General features: G+C 39.9%; 1 long non-coding RNA gene and 1 pseudogene across 1 annotated transcript; both read right to left on the bottom strand.

Annotated features, from left to right (window-relative positions):
* Positions 1-5,342: 5,342 nt before the first annotated feature.
* On the bottom strand, positions 5,343-24,493 carry LOC124033463 (annotated as a pseudogene).
* A 188-nt stretch (positions 24,494-24,681) lies between these two features.
* On the bottom strand, positions 24,682-26,693 carry LOC124033079. The gene is made up of 3 exons (XR_006838308.1): positions 26,610-26,693; positions 25,670-25,767; positions 24,682-24,773 (listed from the first exon to the last, which is right to left on the bottom strand). It is a non-coding gene; the product is annotated as an uncharacterized LOC124033079 (long non-coding RNA).
* Positions 26,694-27,656: the final 963 nt, after the last annotated feature.

Below are 27,656 nucleotides of genomic sequence, written 5' to 3'. Positions count from 1 at the left end.
GTTGGGCTCCGGACAGAGACAGAGACAGACAGATCTGGGGCTAGGCTACCGCTCTCATGTTAGTCTTCCCTTCTCAGTTGGGCTCCGGACAGAGACAGACAGATCTGGGGCTAGGCTACCGCTCTCATGTTAGTCTTCCCTTCTCTGTGGGGCTCCGGACAGAGACAGACAGAGCTGGGGCTAGGCTACCGCTCTCATGTTAGTCTTCCCTTCTCAGTGGGGCTCCGGACAGAGACAGAGACAGACAGATCTGGGGCTAGGCTACCGCTCTCATGTTAGTCTTCCCTTCTCTGTGGGGCTCCAGACAGAGACAGAGACAGACAGATCTGGGGCTAGGCTACCGCTCTCATGTTAGTCTTCCCTTCTCTGTGGGGCTCCGGACAGAGTCAGAGACAAACAGATCTGGGGCTAGGCTACCGCTCTCATGTTAGTCTTCCCTTCTCAGTGGGGCTCCGGACAGAGACAGACAGATCTGGGGCTAGGCTACCGCTCTCATGTTAGTCTTCCCTTCTCAGTGGGGCTCCGGACAGAGTCAGAGACAGACAGACACAGCCCTCCTCAACCTCAATCTTGGGGTGACTTTGAATAATGCTCCATTTGCACAACAATGACCCAGTGAGGACAGAGGAGACGTGTGTGGGCCTAGAAAGAACCATCATCAGGAAATCTCACTTTAAATGGGGCCCCAAATGTGAAACAAAACAGTTTGAAATAAAACCAGCAATGGGGCATATTCAAGCCTTTACAGAACAAGCCTATTCAAGTGTTCCTATGTTAACTACAAGACAGATTTGACATGGGATTTCTCTAAGTTGGGTGGGAGTGGGAGTGGGTGGTGTTTTTGCTTTCATTTTATTTGTATTAGCTACTTTAACAGTGCAGTTATCTCTGCTCTAACAACCAAGCCACAGGGTGCTTTCTCTGGACAAACTGTCTGTGCCAAATAAACAGACACTTTCTTACTATACTTTTGTCTTTCTATAACAGAGATAAAGAGGTTTGTATTGAAGTAGAGGAACATCAACCATATCAAGCCTGGCATTTTCTAGCCAGATACAAGAACAGGCAATTGAAGAAATGACGGAGGAATTAAAAGTATGAGGATAGGTAGTGAATGGCCCTAAAGGATCCCAAGAGGTACAGTATAGGAAAAGCATGTGAATCTGATTATGAGCTGTGATGGAGGATTGATGTTTTAGATTGGAGTGCTGGTAGCCTGAACATGCCAATCCTGTGCACTTTAATCTTTACAGATGTTTTGTAAACTTAATATGTGGGGAACTCATTGTCAAATTGCAGGTGGTGCCATTCAAATAATAAATAAACCTTTGTAACATTAACAATACTGTGGTCCCATTTTATTGCTTTCAGTTGTACATGAGCCATGCCATTTTCAATTATAATATTTTGTACATTGGTAGCAGAGATTTTCATATTCAGTTTAATATTCATTAGTTGCATTTACCAAGGGATATGATGTATATATGGATGCCCTTTACAAAGCAATACATGAAATGACACAGTAGAATACATACCAAACCAAAAAGTACTATGATGTATTCGAGATAGAATCCTCTACATTAATATGAATGAGTTTGTTTTACATGTGGGCTCTTTATCAGATATGACTGAGCCTTCCCATTGGCTCCAGACTCTACAACATCACCCTACAACACTTTTGCATTAGCAACTGTCAACTAATTTGCATATCGCTCTGAAATGAAATAAATTATTCATATCTATTAACATTGGAGAGACCTGTCACAACAAAAATGTAATTGGTTAACAAGGTTTGTCATTACAAATGTCTGGTAATGAGGATTAAATCCCCTAATTAACTTTCGATCAAATAATTAATTTAGGACATAAACTACCCATTTTGTTGCTTGTCAAGTGTTTACAAGTAAATGATATGTTTAATTGTTAATTAATAACAACCAAGGCTTCAATCAAGCAGACCTAATTGTTTCATAAGTATTCATTAAGACATGGGGAGAGTAAAGTGGGGGTTGGGTCTCATGTTATTTGAGGACCTGGATCATGTGAAGTAAAGTCATTATGGGTTTCAATAAGAGCTGATGTAGCGTTGTATTTCCAGCTGAATGATCACACCACCCTCCTTTGAGACAATGCTTTTCCTCTACTTAGGGGTTAGCGGAAGAAACGTTTGGCATGTATGTCTTAACAAATATATTTGCATTTTTAAGTAGATATTCTTTGATATGGTGTAATTGAGCACTTAGTTAGATATCCTTTGATATAGTGTAATTGAGCATGTAATTAGATATCCTTTGATATAGTGTAATTGAGCAAGTAATTAGATATCCTTTGATATAGTGTAATTGAGCATGTAATTAGATATCCTTTGATATAGTGTAATTGAGCATGTATATAGATATCCTTTGATATAGTGTAATTGAGCAAGTAATTAGATATCCTTTGCTATAGTGTAATTGAGCATGTAATTAGATATCCTTTGATATAGTGTAATTGAGCATGTAATTAGATATCCTTTGATATAGTGTAATTGAGCATGTAATTAAATGTAATTAGATATCCTTTGATATAGTGTAATTGTGCATGTAATTAGATATCCTTTGATATAGTGTAATTCAGCATGTAATTAGATATCCTTTGATATAGTGTAATTGAGCATGTAATTAGATATCCTTTGATATAGTGTAATTGAGCATGTAATTAGATATCCTTTGATATAGTGTAATTGAGCATGTAATTAGATATCCTTTGATATAGTGTAATTGAGCATGTAATTAGATATCCTTTGATATAGTGTAATTGAGCATGTAATTAGATATCCTTTGATATAGTGTAATTGAGCATGTAATTAGATATCCTTTGATATAGTGTAATTGAGCATGTAATTAGATATCCTTTGATATAGTGTAATTGAGCATGTAATTAGATATCCTTTGATATAGTGTAATTGAGCATGTAATTAGATATCCTTTGATATAGTGTAATTGAGCATGTAATTAGATATCCTTTGATATAGTGTAATTGAGCATGTAATTAGATATCCTTTGATATAGTGTAATTGAGCATGTAATTAGATATCCTTTGATATAGTGTAATTGAGCATGTAATTAGATATCCTTTGATATAGTGTAATTGAGCATGTAATTAGATATCCTTTGATATAGTGTAATTGAGCATGTAATTAGATATCCTTTGATATAGTGTAATTGAGCATGTAATTAGATATCCTTTGATATAGTGTAATTGAGCATGTAATTAGATATCCTTTGATATAGTGTAATTGAGCATGTAATTAGATATCCTTTGATATAGTGTAATTGAGCATGTAATTAGATATCCTTTGATATAGTGTAATTGAGCATGTAATTAGATATCCTTTGATATAGTGTAATTGAGCATGTAATTAGATATCCTTTGATATAGTGTAATTGAGCATGTAATTAGATATCCTTTGATATAGTGTAATTGAGCATGTAATTAGATATCCTTTGATATAGTGTAATTGAGCATGTAATTAGATATCCTTTGATATAGTGTAATTGAGCATGTAATTAGATATCCTTTGATATAGTGTAATTGAGCATGTAATTAGATATCCTTTGATATAGTGTAATTGAGCATGTAATTAGATATCCTTTGATATAGTGTAATTGAGCATGTAATTAGATATCCTTTGATATAGTGTAATTGAGCATGTAATTAGATATCCTTTGATATAGTGTAATTGAGCACTTCAGTGTTCATTCAGAAACTATACAACATTTTGAAACACACTGATTTTCTTTGTCCTTCTTAAATGTGCCATTATCCACCGTGATATATAACACCATTATCCGGATACTGTAGCTTTCCAATATCCACCGTGATATATAACACTATTATCCTGATACTGTAGCGTTCCATTATCCACTGTGATATAACATCATTATCCTGATACTGTAGCTTTCCATTATCCACCGTGATATCGTGATATAACAGTTATCCTGATACTGTAGCTTTCCATTATCCACCGTGATATATAACACTATTATCCTGATACTGTAGCTTTCCATTATCCACTGTGATATATAACACCATTATCCACCGTGATATATAACACTATTATCCTGATACTGTAGCTTTCCATTATCCACCGTGATATATAACACTATTATCCACCGTGATATATAACACTATTATCTTGATACTGTAGCTTTCCATTATCCACAGTGATATAACACTTATCCTGATACTGTAGCTTTCCAATATCCACCGTGATATATAACACTATTATCCTGATACTGTAGCTTTCCATTATCCACCGTGATATATAACACCATTATCCGGATACTGTAGCTTTCCATTATCCACTGTGATATATAACACTATTATCCTGATACTGTAGCTTTCCATTATCCACCGTGATATATAACACTATTATCCTGATACTGTAGCTTTCCATTATCCACCGTGATATAACACTATTATCCACTGTGATATATAACACCATTATCCACTGTGATATATAACACTATTATCCACTGTGATATATAACACTATTATCCTGATACTGTAGCTTTCCATTATCCACCGTGATATAACACTATTATCCACTGTGATATATAACACCATTATCCACTGTGATATATAACACTATTATCCACTGTGATATATAACACTATTATCCTGATACTGTAGCTTTCCATTATCCACCGTGATATATAACACTATTATCCACTGTGATATATAACACCATTATCCACTGTGATATATAACACTATTATCCACTGTGATATATAACACTATTATCCACCGTGATATATAACACTATTATCCACTGTGATATATAACACTATTATCCACTGTGATATATAACACCATTATCCACTGTGATATAACACTATTATCCTGATACTGTAGCTTTCCATTATCCACCACGATATAACAGTGTGTTATTCTGATACTGTAGCTTTCCAAAAAGGAAAGCCCAAACATCCACTTGATCAGATTTCAAATCCTCAACAAAAACAAATCGAAAGGAACAAGTTGCGAGACATTGTAGCATATCAACTAGCTTTATTATTCATGAAAAATATATCACAATAAAAGATGTATTAGATCTAGACATTTTAAGCACCTATTTCAAAATGCACAAGAAGTGCAGTTTAAGGCAGGATTTTCTTTTGGGTAGTTAAAACTGGCAGGTTATAATTGGTTGTTTCATCTTCAGATTTTACATTTACATTTACATTACATTTAAGTCATTTAGCAGACGCTCTTATCCAGAGTGACTTACAAATTGGTGCATTCACCTTATGACATCCAGTGGAACAGTCACTTTACAATAGTGCATCTAAAACTTAAGGGGGGGGTGAGAGGGATTACTTATCCTATCCTAGGTATTCCTTAAAGAGGTGGAGTATTATGGGAGTATTATATTTTGGATCATGATGGCAATCACTTCTTCAATGCTGCAGTCATCTCAGGAACAGCCTACAAGTACAAACAGTTCTCATACCCCTGACAGTTTCATTGGCAACAACGACAAAAGACACATCCATTGTTTTTGACTGTTTTCTGAAATCAGAGTGTATGTAAACACAGGTAAGATGAGAACTATTGTCACAGTTCTGGACCTGCCTGTTATTATTATCTCTACCTACCCATCACTTCAGCAGAATATTACTAACTTAAACACCTAGTCACCAACACCGGCCGATCACACGCAACGACACTGGTTAATAAATGATGAGCCAAACAAATGGAAAAAGCCACTAGGCTTTCACTTCTCACAAAGGGTCCCTCTTGAAGAGTCTGGCAAAGCTTGGGCACTGGATCTGGATCTGACCACCTCCGTCTTTATGCCTAAACTAGAGGGTAGAAGTGCTGCCTGGAACCCTGTGGCGTTGAGCCCTGCCAAAGTTACCTGGATCTGCCACCTCCGTCTTTATGCCTAAACTAGAGGGTAGAAGTGCTGCCTGGAACCCTGTGGCGTTGAGCCCTGCCAAAGTTACCTGGATCTGCCACCTCCGTCTTTATGCCTAAACTAGAGGGTAGAAGTGCTGCCTGGAACCCTGTGGCGTTGAGCCCTGCCAAAGTTACCTGGATCTGCCACCTCCGTCTTTATGCCTAAACGAGAGGGTAGAAGTGCTGCCTGGAACCCTGTGGCGTTGAGCCCTGCCAAAGTTACCTGGATCTGCCACCTCCGTCTTTATGCCTAAACGAGAGGGTAGAAGTGCTGCCTGGAACCCTGTGGCGTTGAGCCCTGCCAAAGTTACCTGGATCTGCCACCTCCGTCTTTATGCCTAAACTAGAGGGTAGAAGTGCTGCCTGGAACCCTGTGGCGTTGAGCCCTGCCAAAGTTACCTGGATCTGCCACCTCCGTCTTTATGCCTAAACTAGAGGGTAGAAGTGCTGCCTGGAACCCTGTGGCGTTGAGCCCTGCCAAAGTTACCTGGATCTGACCACCTCCGTCTTTATGCCTAAACTAGAGGGTAGAAGTGCTGCCTGGAACCCTGTGGCGTTGAGCCCTGCCAAAGTTACCTGGATCTGCCACCTCCGTCTTTATGCCTAAACTAGAGGGTAGAAGTGCTGCCTGGAACCCTGTGGCGTTGAGCCCTGCCAAAGTTACCTGAGCATGTCAATTAGGAGTGAATAGGTGAAGAGGAACATTATGAAAGCCAACACCAGGCAGTCCCCTTAGTTTAACTATCAGGTGGTTCCTGTTAAGGTTGAGGAGTGGAAGTTACTCTCTGAGCAGGAGGTCCTCTCATGAACTATCCACTGATACATTCACGAGTTCAATAATTCAGTACATCTGCTTTTCCATTAGGTGGAGTAATATACAGTTACAAATGGTTCCTATTCTATCAATCACAATAACTCATTTACCAGGTTTGGATTCAGGCACTCAACAGAGAAATGTTTACAGTCGGAAAGAGTAAGAACTCAACTGCATATTCATTTAAACATGATTTCACTCAGTGTTATTTTAGGCTAAGAAACCTAGTTAACAGATTGTAACTGAATAAGGCACAACTCAGTAAGCCACAAGGTCTCTAGAAATTTTGCTTTCTGAGATTAAACAACTGAATAATATGCAAATGTATGAGAGGGAAAACCAGACATTAACATGGCCTTTAAAACAGGTCAAATAGATGGCTGCACCACCAAGCTAATGAATCCCCATTATTTAAGACTGAACGGCAAATGGAAGGTGTCCTTTAATGATTTATAATGATAAACCTAACTATTCAATCAAACTCATTTATAGAACCCCTTGTACCTAAGCAGTTGTCACAAAATGCTTTTACAATGACATTATTACACAGGAATACTTTTAATGAGCAACTAACTGACAGCCTGGGCCTCTGATCAGACAGGAAATGGCTTGCGGGAGGTCTCTAGTGAACCAGGAAGTGCCTCAATGTCACAATCAGAGGAGAAGAAGAGTGAATTAACAGTGACCATTAGACATTTCCCTTAATAATTGAAATGTTTGAATAAAGGCTCAGAGGGAGTCAGTTTAAATGCATTAACATTAGTCGATCAGTCGTTGATGTGTCTTATTACAGCGTCATTAACTGAGGAGGATATCTGAGATATCACCTCTTTCTTGCGTTTTTTCAAATATGTTTTGCTATGGTATACTTAAGCAACAAGCCACGAGGGGGTGTGGTATATGGCCAATATACCACGGCTAAGAGATGTTCTTATGCACGACGCAATGCGGAGTGCCTGGATATAGCCCTTAGTGGTGGTATATTGGCAATATACAACAAACCCCTGAGGTGCCTTATTGCTATTATAAAACTGGTTACCAACGTAATTAGAGTACTAAAAATACATGGTTTTTTTTCATACCCGTGGTATACTGTCTGATATACCATGGCTGTCAGCTAATCAGCATTCAGGTCTTGAACCACCCAGTTTATAATAATTTATAGCTAATTAAGGACCTAATTCAACCAAAACCAATGTTATGTTTGCTTTTATCAGGAAACCACTTTTGGTAGAATAAGGTCCATATTATTAATATAACAAATACACATCGTATTAATAAACCTATTTTAAATCCTCCTGAGGGTACTAGAAGAATGACTCTTAAAGGAGAGATGGACAGGGTGTGACAGGGATCTGTAACGATGGCATGAGGGTGTGATGGATATTTCCCTCAAGACTCCTCACCACAATTTACCCATCAGGACTAAGCAGATCTCAAGTACATGAACACTGACTCTTTAAATGCTGTCATGAATTAGAAATACTGGGCACCATACAGGTTAAATCCAGTGTATCAGTGTTGACTTGGATAACACTCAAAGCACTTTACTAAACCTATACAGGGTGTGGTGTGCAATACTTCATTTAGCCAATGCTGAAGATCTAGGTCCACCTCCTTAAGATTGACTAAATATTTACCTCCATATAGGGATTCATTTCACACCTTTAATATCACAATATCTAATCGTGTCATCATTGACAGTTTTACCTTGAAGAGATCCTCCACCAAACCGTAGTCAGCTACCTGGAAAATAGGTGCCTCTGGATCTTTGTTGATGGCAACGATTATCTAGAAATAAAACACGTGTCACAGTTGGTCTCAGTACATGTACTAACCTGTCCTCTGAATGAAAATGCAAAGCGGTGTGCATACTGTACATGGATTGCCTCAGAATGTTAACGGAGGCTAAACCAAACACTTCAATCATAAATTAAAGATACACTGTTGATCCACATCCTAAAGCAGTGAGTCAGCATCCGGCATTAGGACAATATCAGTCACTATGATGAGAATCAAAATTAAGTTTAAAAAAAGAAAAGAAAAAGAACAAAATAAAATAAAGTTGTATTACCATCCCTTACTACTCTCTCACGTGTTATATACACACACTATGCTTTCATGACATATTGCATAGCTTGTTAAAGCAGCAAACATACAAACCCAAATTAGCTGCACTTAAGTGATGTCACATAAGAATGTGTTTGTTTTAAGTGGATGAAAGTGATTTTATAAACAGCTCCGTGACATCAAGCGACTGGACATACGTAGAAGCAGAGTACATTTCATACAAAACAAATAGATATGGGACTATGGCTGCATAATAATACATAATACTGTGGTCTGACACATTCAGAACACATCCCACACACTCTACTCTCCTCTTAAGAAGCTCTGAAGCAAGAGAGAGAAATACAAATAAATTATACATCATTCTTTAAAAAGCTTCTTCAGGTTCCCTTTTAAAACACTTCTTAAGTGCACGGGATCCCGAAGCAGATAGCTCGCCTTGGTGGAAGAAATCCACTCAGGAGACTGTTGTCATGGCTACGAAAGTGTTTCTCCATTTTACATTTACATAAAACAGTTCTCTTCCAGGGACAGACGTATTCTGCCCTCCACTTGTTGTAAAAGTGGGTCAACTACAGTGAAAAAAGAGGAATACAAATAAGAAAAAGTTCTCTGACCAAGTTCATTCAAATCCTCCTCATATATAGACAGTCTGAAAGAGTGAATTGCTGTAATACTATTAATGAGGTAAATTGGGGCAGTTGTATGACACCCATTTTGGCTTTTTCAAATCAGCCTATACAGTAACAGTGTTAACTGGACTAATTATTGGAATGGGTGATCTTTATACTTTCAGATAACTTGAAGATATCAAATTATTGTTTTTTTATCTTCAAAATGAGTCAGTCAGTTTCAAAGAGTTGAAAATGTTTTTTTATTAATTAATACATGTTTTTAAATTAATACAATTTATTTTAAATCAATATGACATTTAATCAGTATCCCCATTGTTTTACTGTATGTATATCTTTACTTGTTAATCCATCACTAGTGCAAATTCCATAAAAGGCGGTAGAATAAGCTTAGTTACATGAAATTGTCATAAACATGAGGGTGAGACGTATTTATCACTCTCCTGGTGACAAGGCGCTACATCACAAAGAGCTCAGAAGAATTTAATCAAATAATCGACACTAATTTAGCAATCAGACGCACAAGCCCCATAACTACATGTACTTATGCATGACTTGCGACAGCAAGAATCAGCAAAAAACTGTTTTAAAAAGCACGACTTCTTTAGGGAAACATTGTTACATTTTCAAAAACATCTTGCTGTATAAAACACATCCTGTATTTTGTTTGGAGCACTAGAAAAACTACTCTGAATATCTTGCATCCTCAAATAAATGTTTTGAAAATCAGTAGAACAAATCTATTTTACATTTTTTTAAATGTGAAGAATTATCCACAAGTAATAACACAGCCATACCACAATAATACCACTAGCTTATTTAGACTGCTTAGTTTGGTGTGTGTGATGTGGTGTACCTTGCTGTTCTTCATCCCAGCCAGGTGCTGAATAGCTCCAGAGATGCCCACTGCGATGTAGAGTTCCTGGAAATAAAACACAACATAAAATGGCCAGTCAGTATATAATAATGTAAAATCAAAAATGTAATTCATATAACAAAAAATGTATATTTTTGCAATAATACTACACAGACATGATACATAAATAAATAAAATAAATCAGCTTTCAAGTTTTAATAAACAGAGTGTTTATTGTAGGGAGAACAAAAAAATATATTCTGAAAAACAAATCAGTCTCAACCAAATGAATGAAAAGGTTTGGCCACAATATGATATGTACAGACTATTGATTTAACCATTACTTTTCAACAACTTAAAATGAGAAGATGATGCGTGTTTTCACACATTAATACACAGCGTGGCCATCAGAGAATCCCTATGACCACAGCCTTACGAGATAGGCTCTCCTAACCAGTAGTCTGGTGAACCAAGTTGCTGTGACCATAAGTGACCAACACCAGAACCACAAACTGAGCCCCAATCCTCCGGAACCCTTTCCACCATACTCTGACCCGATAGGCAGTCAATTCCTGAACATACATCTCAATGGTTTTGACCAGTGTGGTACTTTAGGGTGTCTGACAGCCAGAGTGTGGGGGCCTGGGCCCCTGGCTGCAACATTACCATCCATTCTCCAGGGAGCAGCACATCAATTGCTTTCAGCTAAATGCACTCACATATGAATATTTCAGTAGGATTTAATGTTTCAGCTGCAGCCCCAGAGGAACAGAGCATCAATTTGTGAACACAGTTGTCCCGGAGTTAAAAGCCAGGCCGGATAATACAGTATGAAAGGCACTGTCAATCCAGAGGCCTTTTTTCCCCCCAGACTGGGAGAGAGAAAATAAAAAATAGAAAAGCTTCTCCCTGTTAGCCTCCAAGTAGGTCCCCAGCTGGGTATAAACAGCTTTTTGAAAGTTTTCCACTACAAACTGCTATACTTGGGGGGGTCGTTTAGCCCTGGATGTTTTTAAAGTATATGTAGGGAGAGGAGGAGAATGACCAGATGATTTGCCAAGCTTGGGCAGTTTTTCCCTCTTCTTCTGCCTGTCTGTCTGCTTGCCTGTCTGGTGTTTGGTCTCTGCACAGCTGCTGTGAGCCGTGGCAGCAGGGCAGGGACTTGGTGCACTCGCTGGCCTGTTAATAAAATCCCCCAAAGTGATGCTGAAACCCAGTGGTTCACACAGCACAGCTCCCCTCAGGTGTGAGAACACAAGCTCCTGTACACACAGCCAGATTGTGACACAACTGAGTTAATCAACCAGGTGATCACGGGATGCTGCTGTGTGCAAACAGACAACAAAGGACAACAGGTTGGCTAACGATACTAAATACTGTTAGACTGGCTCGGTGGTATCTCAGGACTGAGTCCTAGAACTGGTTTGACAGAAGAATCTATGATATTCAATGCCTTGAAAAGCATATGAAAAAAGGGTAAAAGTGGTCCCACTAGAAGTCTTTATTTTGGTATATTTGTACTGTTGGCCTACATGTGACAAAGCTTGTGAAGATAATGAGAAAATTATAAAAGTTATCACTTGAAATGATTACTTAAGTCCTCTAAAATCATAAGTAAAAGACTATATCAACCTGCATCATTCTGAAACCACCAATGCCTATACAGTGCTCTCACTTAACAATAGCCTTATATTATAAAGCTTTCCTTCTTTGTTCCTTATGACAAAACCTGAAACAATTGTATGTCATTATTTTAATCAATTGTTATCATATCCCATTTCAAGTAAAATACTTAGTCTTTGTAAGTAATTAACAAGAATACAATAATTGAAAACGTTATTAATTTTGCCAGCGTTGTTTTGACTGGTACATTGAGTCAAGCGGAGGTGTTGCTCTCCTCATTTAAGTGACACGGTGTCTTGTAAAAGCCACTAATAAGTTTTATCCTGATGAGTGCAGTTCATAATAAAATACACGACAACGCATGTGTAAACTAAAACAGGCCACTGACAGTTACACTAATAAGGTCATAATGGCCCAGGTTCCTGAAGCCAACAATGCAGAAATGCCCGCAGGCAGCAATCAAAAATGTATCCTAATTATCATGTGAATACTGCATCACCTCTGAAGAATGATAAATTATAAATCCACAACATGGTTCCCCTCTCAGACAGGCATGAGGAAAGATGTGATTTCTTTAGGGGGGGGTCGGAGCGTTTCTGAAGGCTTGTCATGGAATTATGGAGATACCATCCACTGCTTACTGTGTAGGGAATATACCTATAACTTTAAATATATACAGTACCAGTCAAAAGTGCAGACACACCTACTTAATTAAGGGCTATTTTCTACATTGTAGAATAATACTGAGGACATCAAAACTATGAAATAACATATATGAAATCATGTAGTAACCAAAAAATGTTAAATACATTCAAATATATTTTAGATTCTTCAAAGTTGCCACCCTTTGCCTTGATGACAGCTTTGCACATGCTTGGCATTCTCTCAACCAGCTTCACCTGGAATGCTTTTCCAACAGTCTTGAAGGAGTTCCCACAAATGCTGAGAACTTGCTGGCTGCCTTTCCATCACTCTGCGTTCCAACTCATCCCAAACCATCTCAGTTGGGCTGAGGTTAGGTGACTCTGGAGGATAGGTAATCTGATGCAGCACTCCATCACTCTCCTTCTTGGTTAAATGTCCCTTACACAGCCTGGAGGTGTATTGGGTAATTGTCCTGTTGAAAAACAAATGACAGTGGGACTAAGTGCAAACCAGATGGGATGGCATATCGCTGCAGAATACAGTGGTAGCCATGCTGGTTAAGTGTGCCTTGAATTCTAAATAAAATCACTGACAGTGTCACCAGCAAAGCACACCACCTCCTCCATGCATCACGGTGAGAACCACACATGCAGAGATCATCCGTTCATCTATTCTGCGTCTCACAAAGACACGGCGGTTGGAACCAAAAATCTTACATTAGACCAAAGGACAGATTTCCACCGGTCTAATGTCCATTGCTCGGGTATTTTGGCCCAAGCAAGTCTCTTCTTATTTATTTATTTTTTACCTTTATTTTACTAGGCAAGTCTGTTAAGAACAAATTCTTATTTTCAATGACGGCCTACGAACAGTGGGTTAACTGCCTGTTCAGGGGCAGAACGACAGATTTGTACCTTGTCAGCTTGGGGATTTGAACCTTTCAGTTACTAGTCCAACGCTCTAACCACTAGGCTACCCTGCCGCCCCAATTGGTGTCCTTTAGTAATGGTTTCTTTGAAGCAATTCGACCATGAATGCCTGATTCACAGTCTCCTCTGAACAGTTGATGTTGAGATGTGTCTGTTACTTGAACTCTATGAAGTATTTATTTGGGCTGCAATCTGAGGTGCAGTTAACTCTAATGAACTTATCCTTATCCAGATGTAACTCTGGGTCTTCCTTCCCTGTGGTGGTCCTCATGAGGGACAGTTTCATCATAGCACTTGATGGTTTTTGTGACTGCACTGACTGACTTTCATGTCTTAAAGTAATGATGGAATGTGGTTTCCTCTTTGCTTATTTGAGCTGTTCTTGCCATAATATGGACTTGATATTTTACCAAATAGGGCTATCTTCTGTATACCACCCCTACCTTGTCACAACAGATTGGCTCAAATGCATTAAGAAGGAAAGAAATTCCACAAATTAACTTTTAACAAGGCAAACCTGTTAATTGAAATGCATTCCAGGTGTCTACCTCATGAAGCTGGTTGAGAGAAAGCCAGTGTGCAAAGCTGCCATCAAGACAATGGGCAGCTACTTTGAAGAATCTCAAATATAAAATAGATTTTGATTTGTTTAAGACTTTTTTGGTTATTACATGTGTCATTTCATAGTTTTGTTGTCTTCACTATTATTCTACCATGTACAAAATAGCAAAAATAAAGAAAATTAGTAGGTTAGTCCACACTTTTGACTGGTACTGTATATATAATATTACTGTAAATAGTATATAACATTTGATTACATCAATTATATTTCAATTGACCTGATTTGTTTTGAATATTAATTGCAATACACAAGCAATGAATGGTTACTGTGTAACGGCGTTCTTCGTTTGTAGAAAGAAAGTCGGACAGAAATGCAGCGTGGTGGTTACTCATGTCTTTAATGAAGAAAAACGGAACGATACATGAAATAACTAATAAATACAAAAACAACAAACGAACGTGAAACCTATTACAGCCTATCTGGTGAAACACTACACAGAGACAGGAACAATCACCCACGAAATACAAAACGAAACCCAGGCTACCTAAATACGGTTCCCCATCAGAGACAACAAGAATCACCTGACTCTGATTGTGAACCGCCTCAGGCAGCCAGGCCTATACTAGACACACCCCTAATCAACCACAATCCCAATGCCTACAAAAACCCCAATACGACAATACAATAACCCCATGTCACACCCTGGCCTGAACAAATAATTAAAGAAAACACAAAATACTAAGACCAAGGCGTGACATACTGGTTTAGGATGTTGCATATCATACCCTTCTGTGACTGTACACGATGTAAACAGGAAACAACAATATTGGCAGAGTTGTCCATTTTGAGGGGCAGGGTGGACTCACAGCACTTAAGTCTCCTTCCTAATGGGACTGGTAAATCATTTAGGATCTTAAATCAGCCATTAACTACATTACAGCCGCTTCAGACGGCCCTAATGTGGGTCTGATGACAGCTGGGATATCCCTGTCGCGAGCCAAATGACCCATTTATCCTTTTTAAGCTTATTCAATTTTAAATAATTAAATAATGTCACAATACAGAGTATTGTCACATATTCTGTGATTTTGTTTGTATTGTTTTGGATAACACGTGTGTGCTTGCCTGTATTAATTCCCTTTAACCTGATGTAGCAGGCATAAAGAAACGCCTGAGCGGAGTTCCCACATTTGGTTTTCAGCGGAAAAGGAAGCTAGGTTGAAAATAGCTGTATTCCTGAAAACTGGAATATGCAACTCGACTAAGGCTAATTCCCTTTACTGTGAGGGGTCTGTCTTGTGGCTTGTTGGCTTTGCCAAAACATACACAGCCTCCGCAGAGTCTTTCCACACACACCCCAATCCACACACGTGCTAACTAACACACTGTACACACAATTGAATGTAGGAGACAGATAGGCCATCTTTGGAACATCAAGATCGAGAAAATACAGTGCATTCGGAAAGTATTCAGACCCCTTGACTTTTTCCACATTTTGTTATGTTAGACTTATTCTAAAATGGAATAAATAAATAAAATGTCCTCAATCTACACACAATACCACATAATGACAAAGCGAAAACAGGTTTTTAGAAATGTTTGCAAATTTCTAAAAAATAAAATATCTTACTTAAGTATTCAGACCCTTTGCGATAAGACTCGAAATTGAGCTCAGGTGCATCCTGTTTCCATTGATCATCCGTGAGATGTTTCTACAACTTGATTGGAGTCCACCTGTGGTACATTCAATTGATTGGACAATGTTTGGAAAGGCACACCTATCTATATAAGGTCCCACAGTTGAAAGTGCATGTCAGAGAAAAAAACAAGCCATGAGGTTTAAGGAATTGTCCGTAGAGCTCCAAGACAGGATTGTGTCAAGTCACAGATCTGGGAAAGGATACCAAAACATTTCTGCAGCATTGAAGGTCCCAAAGAACACAATGCTTCCATCATTCTTAAAATTGAAGAAGTTTGTAACCACCAAGACTCTTCCCAGAACTGGCCGCTCGGCCAAACTGAGCAATCAGGAGAGAAGGGGAGGTGAAGGGAGGTGAACAAGAACCTGATGGTCACTCTCACAGAGCTGCAGAGTTGCTCTGTGGAGATGGGAGAACTTTCCAGAAGGACAACCATATCTGCAGCACTCTAACAATCAGGCCTTTATGGTAGAGTGGCCAGACTGAAGCCACTCCTCAGTAAAAGGCACATGACAGCCTGCTTGGAGTTTTCCAAAAGACACCTAAAGACTCTAATACCATGAAAAAGAAGATTCTCTGATCTGATGAAACCAAGATTGAACTATTTGGCCTGAATTCCAAGCGTTACGTCTGGAGGAAATCTGGCTGACCATCCCTACGGTGAAGCATGGTGGTGGCAGCATCATGCTGTGGGGATATTTTTCAGCAGCAGCGACTGGGAGACTAGTCAGGATCGAGGGAAACATGACCAGAGCAAAGTACAAAAGAGATCCTTGATGAAAACAGACACAGACAGCGTGGCGAAGAAGGCACAGCAGCTCCTATTCAACCTCAGGAGGCTGAAGAAATTTGGCTTGTCACCAAAAGCACTCACAAACCTTTACAGATGCACAATCGAGAGCATCCTGTCGGGCTGTATCACCGCCTGGTACGGCAACTGCTCCGCCCACAACCGTAAGGCTCTCCAGAGGGTAGTGAGGTCTGCACAACGCATCACCGGGCGCAAAATACCTGCCCTCCAGGACACCTACACCACCCGATGTCACAGGAAGGCCATAAAGATCATCAAGGACAACAACCACCCGAGCCACTGCCTGTTCACCCCGCTATCATCCAGAAGGCGAGGTCAGTATAGGTGCATCAAAGCTGGGACCGAGAGACTGAAAAACAGCTTCCATCTCAACGCCATCAGACTGTTAAACAGCCATCACTAACATTGAGTAGCTGCTGCCAACATACTGACTCAACTCCAGCCACTTTAATAATGTAAAAATGTATGTAAAATGTATCACGAGCCACTTTAAACTATGCCACTTCATATAATATTTACATACCCTACATTACTCTTGTCATATGTATATACTGTACCCGATACCATCTACTGCATCTTGCCTATGCCGTTCTGTACCATCACTCATTTATATATTTTTAAGTACATATTCTTCATTCCTTTACACGTGTGTGTATAAGGTAGTTGTTGTAAAATTGTTAGGTTAGATTACTCGTTGGTTATTACTGCATTGTCGGAACTAGAATCACAAGCATTTCGCTACACTCGCATTAACATCTGCTAACCATGTGTATGTGACAAATACATTTTTAGCTTGAGTGATGGTTGCTGACAATGGGCCTCTGTACACCTATGTAGATATTCCATTAAAGAATCTGCTGTTTCCAGCTACAATAGTCATTTACAAAATTAACAATGTCTACACTGTATTTCTGATCAATTTGATGTTATTTTAATGGACAAAAAAAAGTGATTTTCTTTCAAAAACAAGGACATTTCTCGGTGACCCCAAACTTTTGAACGGTAGTGTATATACAGTTGCAAAAATGTCTCAACACCTGTTTTGATTTGTCATTTTGGATATTATGTATAGATTGATGAGGGGGGAAAAAACTATTTAATTAATTTTAGAATAAGGCTGTAATGTAACAAAATGTGAAAAAAGTTAAGGGATCTGAATACTTTCCGAATGCACTGGAGACTAATGAAGATCAGGAGACCTAATGGAGACTAATGAAGATCAGGAGACCTAATGGAGACTAATGAAGAACAGGAGACCTAATGGAGACTAATGAAGATCAGGAGACCTAATGGAGACTAATGAAGATCAGGAGACCTAATGGAGACTAATGAAGATCAGGAGACCTAATGGAGACTAATGAAGGTCAGGAGACCTAATGGAGACTAATGAAGATCAGGAGACCTAATGGAGACTAATGAAGATCAGGAGACCTAATGGAGACTAATGAAGATCAGGAGACCTAATGGAGACTAATGAAGATCAGGAGACCTAATGGAGACTAATGAAGGTCAGGAGACCTAATGGAGACTAATGAAGATCAGGAGACCTAATGGAGACTAATGAAGATCAGGAGACCTAATGGAGACTAATGAAGATCAGGAGACCTAATGGAGACTAATGAAGATCAGGAGACCTAATGGAGACTAATGAAGATCAGGAGACCTAATGGAGACTAATGAAGATCAGGAGACCTAATGGAGACTAATGAAAATCAGGAGACCTAATGGAGACTAATGAAGATCAGGAGACCTAATGGAGACTAATGAAGGTCAGGAGACCTAATGGAGACTAATGAAGATCAGGAGACCTAATGGAGACTAATGAAGATCAGGAGACCTAATGGAGACTAATGAAGATCAGGAGACCTAATGGAGACTAATGAAGAACAGGAGACCTAATGGAGACTAATGAAGATCAGGAGACCTAATGGAGACTAATGAAGATCAGGAGACCTAATGGAGACTAATGAAGATCAGGAGACCTAATGGAGACTAATGAAGATCAGGAGACCTAATGGAGACTAATGAAGGTCAGGAGACCTAATGGAGACTAATGAAGATCAGGAGACCTAATGGAGACTAATGAAGATCAGGAGACCTAATGGAGACTAATGAAGATCAGGAGACCTAATGGAGACTAATGAAGATCAGGAGACCTAATGGAGACTAATGAAGGTCAGGAGACCTAATGGAGACTAATGAAGATCAGGAGACCTAATGGAGACTAATGAAGATCAGGAGACCTAATGGAGACTAATGAAGATCAGGAGACCTAATGGAGACTAATGAAGATCAGGAGACCTAATGGAGACTAATGAAGATCAGGAGACCTAATGGAGACTAATGAAGATCAGGAGACCTAATGGAGACTAATGAAGATCAGGAGACCTAATGGAGACTAATGAAGATCAGGAGACCTAATGGAGACTAATGAAGGTCAGGAGACCTAATGGAGACTAATGAAGGTCAGGAGACCTAATGGAGACTAATGAAGATCAGGAGACCTAATGGAGGCTAATGAACCTAATCAGAAGATCAGGAGACCTAATGGAGACTAATGAAGATCAGGAGACCTAATGGAGACTAATGAAGATCAGGAGACCTAATGGAGACTAATGAAGATCAGGAGACCTAATGGAGACTAATGAAGATCAGGAGACCTAATGGAGACTAATGAAGATCAGGAGACCTAATGGAGGCTAATGAAGATCAGGAGACCTAATGGAGGCTAATGAAGATCAGGAGACCTAACGGAGGCTAATGAAGATCAGGAGACCTAATGGAGATTAATGAAGATCAGGAGACCTAATGGAGACTAATGAAGATCAGGAGACCTAATGGAGACTAATGAAGATCAGGAGACCTAATGGAGACTAATGAAGATCAGGAGACCTAATGGAGATTAATGAAGATCAGGAGACCTAATGGAGACTAATGAAGATCAGGAGACCTAATGGAGACTAATGAAGATCAGGAGACCTAATGGAGACTAATGAAGGTCAGGAGACCTAATGGAGACTAATGAAGGTCAGAGACCTAATGGAGACTAATGAAGGTCAGGAGACCTAATGGAGACTAATGAAGGTCAGGAGACCTAATGGAGACTAATGAAGATCAGGAGACCTAATGGAGACTAATGAAGATCAGGAGACCTAATGGAGACTAATGAAGGTCAGGAGACCTAATGGAGACTAATGAAGGTCAGGAGACCTAATGGAGACTAATGAAGGTCAGGAGACCTAATGGAGACTAATGAAGGTCAGGAGACCTAATGGAGACTAATGAAGATCAGGAGACCTAATGGAGGCTAATGAAGATCAGGAGACCTAATGGAGACTAATGAAGGTCAGGAGACCTAATGGAGACTAATGAAGGTCAGGAGACCTAATGGAGACTAATGAAGATCAGGAGACCTAATGGAGACTAATGAAGATCAGGAGACCTAATGGAGACTAATGAAGATCAGGAGACCTAATGGAGACTAATGAAGATCAGGAGACCTAATGGAGACTAATGAAGCTCAGGAGACCTAATGGAGGCTAATGAAAATCAGGAGACCTAATGGAGACTAATGAAGATCAGGAGACCTAATGGAGGCTAATGAAGATCAGGAGACCTAATGGAGACTAATGAAGATCAGGAGACCTAATGGAGATTAATGAAGATCAGGAGACCTAATGGAGACTAATGAAGATCAGGAGACCTAATGGAGACTAATGAAGATCAGGAGACCTAATGGAGATTAATGAAGATCAGGAGACCTAATGGAGACTAATGAAGATCAGGAGACCTAATGGAGACTAATGAAGATCAGGAGACCTAATGGAGACTAATGAAGATCAGGAGACCTAATGGAGACTAATGAAGATCAGGAGACCTAATGGAGGCTAATGAAGATCAGGAGACCTAATGGAGACTAATGAAGATCAGGAGACCTAATGGAGGCTAATGAAGATCAGGAGACCTAATGGAGACTAATGAAGATCAGGAGACCTAATGGAGACTAATGAAGATCAGGAGACCTAATGGAGGCTAATGAAGTTCAGGAGACCTAATGGAGACTAATGAAGGTCAGGAGACCTAATGGAGACTAATGAAGGTCAGGAGACCTAATGGAGACTAATGAAGGTCAGGAGACCTAATGGAGACTAATGAAGATCAGGAGACCTAATGGAGGCTAATGAAGATCAGGAGACCTAATGGAGACTAATGAAGGTCAGGAGACCTAATGGAGACTAATGAAGGTCAGGAGACCTAATGGAGACTAATGAAGGTCAGGAGACCTAATGGAGACTAATGAAGGTCAGGAGACCTAATGGAGACTAATGAAGGTCAGGAGACCTAATGGAGGCTAATGAAGATCAGGAGACCTAATGGAGACTAATGAAGATCAGGAGACCTAATGGAGACTAATGAAGATCAGGAGACCTAATGGAGGCTAATGAAGATCAGGAGACCTAATGGAACTAATGAAGGTCAGGAGACCTAATGGAGACTAATGAAGATCAGGAGACCTAATGGAGACTAATGAAGATCAGGAGACCTAATGGAGGCTAATGAAGATCAGGAGACCTAATGGAGATTAATGAAGATCAGGAGACCTAATGGAGACTAATGAAGATCAGGAGACCTAATGGAGACTAATGAAGATCAGGAGACCTAATGGAGACCTAATGAAGATCAGGAGACCTAATGGAGACTAATGAAGATCAGGAGACCTAATGGAGACTAATGAAGATCAGGAGACCTAATGGAGATTAATGAAGATCAGGAGACCTAATGGAGACTAATGAAGATCAGGAGACCTAATGGAGACTAATGAAGATCAGGAGACCTAATGGAGGCTAATGAAGATCAGAGACCTAATGGAGACTAATGAAGATCAGGAGACCTAATGGAGGCTAATGAAGATCAGGAGACCTAATGGAGACTAATGAAGGTCAGGAGACCTAATGGAGACTAATGAAGATCAGGAGACCTAATGGAGACTAATGAAGATCAGGAGACCTAATGGAGACTAATGAAGATCAGGAGACCTAATGGAGACTAATGAAGGTCAGGAGACCTAATGGAGACTAATGAAGGTCAGGAGACCTAATGGAGACTAATGAAGGTCAGGAGACCTAATGGAGACTAATGAAGGTCAGGAGACCTAATGGAGACTAATGAAGATCAGGAGACCTAATGGAGACTAATGAAGATCAGGAGACCTAATGGAGACTAATGAAGATCAGGAGACCTAATGGAGACTAATGAAGATCAGAGAGACCTAATGGAGACTAATGAAGGTCAGGAGACCTAATGGAGACTAATGAAGATCAGGAGACCTAATGGAGACTAATGAAGATCAGGAGACCTAATGGAGGCTAATGAAGAAGATCAGGAGACCTAATAAGACTAATGAAGATCAGGAGACCTAATGGAGATTAATGAAGATCAGGAGACCTAATGGAGATCTAATGAAGATCAGGAGACCTAATGGAGACTAATGAAGATCAGGAGACCTAATGGAGACTAATGAAGATCAGGAGACCTAATGGAGACTAATGAAGATCAGGAGACCTAATGGAGACTAATGGAGAAATGAAGATCAGGAGACCTAATGGAGGCTAATGAAGATCAGGAGACCTAATGGAGGCTAATGAAGATCAGGAGACCTAATGGAGGCTAATGAAGATCAGAGACCTAATGGAGACTAATGAAGATCAGGAGACCTAATGGAGGCTAATGAAGATCAGGAGACCTAATGGAGACTAATGAAGATCAGGAGACCTAATGGAGGCTAATGAAGATCAGGAGACCTAATGGAGACTAATGAAGATCAGGAGACCTAATGGAGACTAATGAAGATCAGGAGACCTAATGGAGGCTAATGAAGATCAGGAGACCTAATGGAGACTAATGAAGGTCAGGAGACCTAATGGAGACTAATGAAGATCAGGAGACCTAATGGAGACTAATGAAGATCAGGAGACCTAATGGAGGCTAATGAAGATCAGGAGACCTAATGGAGATTAATGAAGATCAGGAGACCTAATGGAGACTAATGAAGATCAGGAGACCTAATGGAGACTAATGAAGATCAGGAGACCTAATGGAGGCTAATGAAGATCAGGAGACCTAATGGAGACTAATGAAGATCAGGAGACCTAATGGAGGCTAATGAAGATCAGGAGACCTAATGGAGACTAATGAAGGTCAGGAGACCTAATGGAGACTAATGAAGGTCAGGAGACCTAATGGAGACTAATGAAAGTCAGGAGACCTAATGGAGACTAATGAAGGTCAGGAGACCTAATGGAGACTAATGAAGGTCAGGAGACCTAATGGAGACTAATGAAGGTCAGGAGACCTAATGGAGACTAATGAAGGTCAGGAGACCTAATGGAGACTAATGAAGGTCAGGAGACCTAATGGAGACTAATGAAGGTCAGGAGACCTAATGGAGACTAATGAAGATCAGGAGACCTAATGGAGACTAATGAAGGTCAGGAGACCTAATGGAGACTAATGAAGGTCAGGAGACCTAATGGAGACTAATGAAGGTCAGGAGACCTAATGGAGACTAATGAAGGTCAGGAGACCTAATGGAGACTATTGAAGATCAGGAGACCTAATGGAGACTAATGAAGGTCAGGAGACCTAATGGAGACTAATGAAGGTCAGGAGACCTAATGGAGACTAATGAAGGTCAGCAAAAATGCACATACAGTTCAATTAACGTCATTCAGCAAGACCAAACATAATTACGTTTGTAATCCAAAATACCTCAATTAAAATAGAATTTTACAGAACATTTAATATGATAGTGTGATGCTGAAAAACTGAAACAATCATATACAATTTATTAAAGTTATATTATTATTTTCTTGTCAGGTTGCTCACTAAGAAATATTGTATGTTGGTTTCCGCTGTGACACAGTGAAATAACAGAGACAATAAAAGGGTGTGTGTTGTATCACTTACAGGTGCTACAATCTTGCCAGTCTGGCCGAGCTGCATGTCATTGGGGACATAGCCAGCATCCACAGCAGCTCTGGAGGCCCCCACTGCATTCACAACATACAGCAGTTTATTAATACACATGATCATACCACGCAGTTACACACAGACAACTGACCTCACACTCTTTCCACTGTCCCTCACACATGATCATTACCACGCAGTTACACACAGACAACTGACCTCACACTCTTTCCACTGTCCCTCACACATGATCATTACCACGCAGTTACACACAGACAACTGACCTCACACTCTTTCCACTGTCCCTCACACATGATCATTACCACGCAGTTACACACAGACAACTGACCTCACACTCTTTCCACTGTCCCTCACACATGATCATTACCACGCAGTTACACACAGACAACTGACCTCACACTCTTTCCACTGTCCCTCACACATGATCATTACCACGCAGTTACACACAGACAACTGACCTCACACTCTTTCCACTGTCCCTCACACATGCACCCACTCACTCTCAAAGATTCTCTCTCTCCTTCTCTCTGATGTACACACACATGCACCCACTCACTCTCAAAGATTCTCTCTCTCCTTCTCTCTGATGTACACACACATGGTTATTTATACCTGCAGCACCCATTTTGTCAGCGAGGTCGTACAGCAGTTTGATGTTCTCACCGCTCTTCAGCCCTCGTCCTAATGGGACAAAGAAATCAAGTGCTTGGTCACAATGACCTAACAGAATGAGAGGCCAGGGAATGTGAATGACATGTTGGCTGAAGCAGTCAGACAGTGTAAAGCTAAGCCCTTACCTGTGGACACTACCACTTTGGCACTAGTGAGCTCTGGTCAATCGCTCTTGGTCAGGCTCTGCTTAAGTCATTCTGACATCCCCACAGGAGAGGGTGAGGCAACTGCAACAGAACGGACAGACATAACTAAAAATCTATCTCAAAACGCAGCCAATTTAAATGTGCAATATATTCTTTACACTAGAATCTGAATATGCTGCTCGGGAGCCATTATCAGGTATTGAAAACATTACTGTTATGATGAGAGACAGAGAAAGGTTACTGAGTGGCGCTGCTGTCAACAGTGTAATGGAAGAGTATTGTTCAGTAGCAGCACTGCCTCCCTCCACAGCAGCAGGTTCAAAGGAAGTTCCCCTCACTGTGAACACCTTGACTTTCTCATTGCACTTCACTGTGGCCAGGGCCTGTAGTACAGACACCACGTACAGTAACGCCACATGCAATGTGTTTGCTTGGTTATATTGAGATATATTCTCAGAGCAAAAACCCTCAATATAAGATTTTGTAATTTTTTTAAATTTGGGGATCTAATAAAGCTTTTGTGTTTTACATGCGATGTAATTCAGGCAATTCTATAAAATACAATGACAAATGTTCCCAGTAATAATTAAAAACAAGAAAGAACAGACTAGCATTGTAATTATTTGCATTGTAAGAACTTGCATTGTATGAAGCTAGGGAGGTTCCTGGCATATGCATTGTGTATTACTAATTGGACTGTCTGACAACACCAAAACATCCAAGTGTAAGACCTTTGTCTGGCAAAAATGCAGCAGCAAAATGGTTAAAAACCCCCACTGAATTTCCAACCAGGAAGAGTCAGGCTCTTGCCAAAGTTTAAGTGGATAATTTTAAATCAGACCCATCTATATTTTATGATTATAATGTGCCCAATCAAAATATGATCTGAGCTTATTCTTCTTCAGGGAGGCTTTTAGGCTTTCAGACTGACAGCTGGGATGACCAGGGTGGATCTCTGTAGTCATTAAGAGGTCAGAAACAACAACAACATGAACTATATTATAGCCTCATCACTTTACTAATGAATATAGAACAATCATCTCCATTTAACCCCTGACCCCAGCCCATTAGCAGAGCACTACACCAATACTGAAATCTATCTAATCATTTATTCTGCTGTTTACGTATGCATTATAGGTAGTGCTAAGAACAGGCCTGCAGCGATAAGAAACTATGTTGTAATGCATGATAATTAGTGTGCTTACAAAATATTTGGGGTCATTTTATACCTCAATGGAATAGTTGTTAATTATAAAAGATATTACAACAGGAATCTCACCAGCGTAAATGGTTCTAACGACGGTGTCTTGAGATTTGACCTCGATGATGTCAGAGAGAGTTACAACATCCAGCTTGGCTGACACTGGGAAGGAGATTCTGTTGAGCATAATACAGTATTGAGATGATATTCTTTAATTCAACCATATCACCCTGTGGATCTCTCAGGACACAGAGAGGTGATGGGGAGGTTGATTGTTTTAAAATAGGAATGTTTCTCAACATTTTAAGGACTTGGCAAAGTTTGGTACAATTAAGACCAAATTGAAACTATTACAAATAATGTGTCCCTACAGAAACAGTTTAAAGTAGATGATGTCAATAATGCTATAGTACCATGACGGATACAAACTGCCCTCTGTGAGTTGGATAAAACTAGCTTGGGCTACGGAGACTCAAATACAAAACTGTGTGAAGTTTAGCCCAAGGATGGACAATGGAATTCAAAGTCATCTTTGACAAATGATTGCTGATGATGTTTTTAGTAAAATAAATTAAATCAGATACCAGACAGTATTAGGATGCATCATCTAAAACACATTCATCTACTCAGGGAAATCGAGACCAGACAACCCAGCCTCAGTCAATATGAGTTGGATTACAATACATAAGATATTGTTTAATGCATCCTAATTCAACAGAAATACCATTAGATCAGCAAGTTGACAGTTCTATTGCAGAATGACAGATTACTGGGGTAGTAATTGAGGGGTAGTACTACACTTACTGGGTAAAATTGGAAGGAAAAAAAACTTTCAGAAGCATTAAAGCATAATGTTTAAAAATTATAATAAAGATGATAAAAGATGATAGATTTCATGCATGTCTGGATACATAATAAACTTCCCATGATAAGGAAGGATTTGATCATTATATAGCTATTAATAATATGGGGGAAATGCAGACATGTGAACACTGTTGTGTTACAGTCAGTAACTCACCTTCCCAAAAGCAGAAGCTCCTGCACAGATGTGTGTGAAGTTGAACTGCTTCTGGGTAGCAAGAATCAAAGGAGTCAATTCCTCTGTATGGAGAAAAGAGGACCAGGGTTAAAGTACATATTTAGACCAAAAGGAAGTATCATACCATTCCATGATTCCAACAGTAAATAGGGCGCTGTACTGCGGCGCCAGCTGTACCATCAGAGACTCTGGGTTCGCGCCCAGGCTCTGTCATAACTGGCCGCAACCGGGAGGTCTGTGGGGCGACCCACCGTCCGGGTTAAGGAGGGCTTGGCCGGTAGGGATGTCCTTGTCTCATCGCACACCAGCGACTCCTGTGGCGGGCCGGGCACAGTGCGTGCTCACCAAGCTTGCCAGGTGTACGGTGTTTCCTCTGACACATTGGTGCTTCTGGGTTGGATGTGTGCTGTGTTAAGAAGTAGTGTGGCTTCTTAACACAGGCTGTGTATCAGAGGATGCATGAAATAAAGAGTTAATCATACCAGCCAGCTGTTTATCATGTATGAAATACCACATTAAAACATAACTTCCATTGATGTGTGACTGAACCATCCTCCAGCAGGTTTTTGCTCCAGCCTTCCTGAATCATGATTAGCCTAGCTGGTTGTTGTTTTGCTCTGATATTACCAGAGTACTCTGAAACCTTCGGACCAGACAGGGCTGCAGGAGAGAACACCAATCTCCATTATGAAACTGCTTTATAAAGAAGATGATTGTCAATAACTACTATGTTGGTCTTGAATGATAAACTAGACAGCGGACTTAGGGCACATTATCAGACTGGCTCTAGCAAGTTAAGTGTAAACAGTAGTGTGTACAATGGTCAATATAAAACACACTGTGCACGACAGGGAATAAAGGCAATATGAAATACGTTGGTCGAACAACAAAAGGAAGGATATAGCCATGTCAGGTCAACTGTGTGTTTTGTCCTCCAAGATAACAAAATCACTTGCTAGTTTAGTGTAACTCGAGTCAGGTGACACACTGTACTGTAGCTAGTTATGTTCCCACAATCTGGATTAG

This window comes from Oncorhynchus gorbuscha, linkage group LG04, assembly GCF_021184085.1.
Source record: "Oncorhynchus gorbuscha isolate QuinsamMale2020 ecotype Even-year linkage group LG04, OgorEven_v1.0, whole genome shotgun sequence".
Lineage (NCBI taxonomy): Eukaryota > Metazoa > Chordata > Actinopteri > Salmoniformes > Salmonidae > Oncorhynchus > Oncorhynchus gorbuscha.
The sequence above is the reverse complement of the archived record's forward strand: the minus strand, read 5'-3'. Positions and strand labels throughout refer to the sequence as shown.